Below are 1,791 nucleotides of genomic sequence, written 5' to 3'. Positions count from 1 at the left end.
CACCACTGGGATTGAACCCAGGAATGTGGCCTCCATCAGTGACAAGCAGATATGTCACTTGTAATGCATGGTTTGGATAAAGAGTGCATGACGCAGTCATTAACTGCTGGCTTCACATAATGTAATTAAAATGCTACACACCACTGGGATTGAACCCAGGACTGTGACCGCCATCAATGACAAGCAGGCATGTCATTTGAAATGCATTGTATGGATAAAGAATGCATGACTCAGTCATTAACTGCTGGCTTCACATAATGCAATTAAAATGCTACACACCACTGGGATTGAACCCAAGACTGTGACCTCCATCACTGATAAGCAGGCATGTCATTTGAAATGCATTGTGTGGACAAAGAGTACATGTTTGTTGTTTGTCTTTTCGGCTTTTCCTGGTTAGGGGTCACCACAGTGGAACTCCAGTCTGCTAATGTGGATAAAGAGTACATGACTCAGTCATTAACTGCTGGCTTCACATAATGCAATTAAAATGCTACACACCACTGGGATTGAACCCAGGACTGTGACCTCCATCAGTGACAAGCATGCACGTCAATTGTAATGCATTGTGTGGATAAAGAGTGCATGACTCAGTCATTAACTGCTGGCTCACATAATGTAATTAAAATGCTACACACCACTGGGATTCAACCCAGGAATGTGACCTCCATCAGTGGCAAGCAGACATGTCATTTGAAATGCATTGTGTGGATATAGAGTGCATGACTCAGTCATTAACTGCTGGCTTCACATAATGTAATTAAAATGCTACACACCACTGGGATTGAACCCAGGATTGTGACCTCCATCAGGACAAGCAGACATGTAATTTGTAATGTATTGTGTGGATAAAGAGTGCATGACTCAGTCATTAACTGCTGGCTTCACGTAATGTAATTAAAATGCTACACACCACTGGAATTGAACCCAGGACTGTGACCTCCATCAGTGGCAAGCAGATATTTCATTTGAAATGCATTGTGTGGATAAAGAGTGCATTACTCAGTCATTAACTGCTGGCTTCACATAATGTAATTAAAATCTACACACCACTGGGATTGAACTCAGGACTGTGGCCTCCATCAGTAACAAGCAGACATGTCATTTGAAATGCATTGTGTGGATAAAGAGTGCATGAGTCAGTCATTAATTGCTGACTTCACAATACTGTACATTCACTTCTACACACCAATGCATTTGAACCCAGGTCTCTGTGTGGCAAAATGTACTTTTTGCAAGGCAATTTGACCTTGCTTCTGAGTCACTGCTGCAGCAGGTGTATTTGCAAGATATATTTTATTTATTTTTATTTATTTATTTTACTTATTTTACATTTGTTGTCTGGGTTAGTCCGACTGGATGTGTGTCCATTTTCAGTGGAGGCCTGGGGAGAAAAGCTCCACATACCAAAAAAGAGACAGTACATACATCACTGAGTGATAAACTCGGGCAGACATGTTTAGAAAAATATAGTCAAAGAATACAGGCAGATATCAATATACACAATGTGCAGACTTACATCTGATTGACAGAGATGTATCAGAAAATGTGGACAAAGAATACAATCAGATCTCATAATTCACAATGCTTAGACATTCAAATGCTATGAGGCATAGATACTTGGCTAAACAGCAGGTTGGGTAGCATAACATGTATTAGTGAAGTTGTTAGGTTTAGAACAAGAGCACAGCCAATGAGATGTGAGGTATGTTTTGAGTTCTCTTTTAAATAGAGGTAGTGAGGTTTCCTTGGTAACAGTAGTAGGGAGTGAGGTTTCCTTGGTAACAGTAG

This window comes from Protopterus annectens, chromosome 12.part0, assembly GCF_019279795.1.
Source record: "Protopterus annectens isolate FY-2018-M chromosome 12.part0, PAN1.0, whole genome shotgun sequence".
NCBI lineage: Eukaryota > Metazoa > Chordata > Ceratodontiformes > Protopteridae > Protopterus > Protopterus annectens.
Note: the sequence above shows the minus strand (reverse complement) of the source record.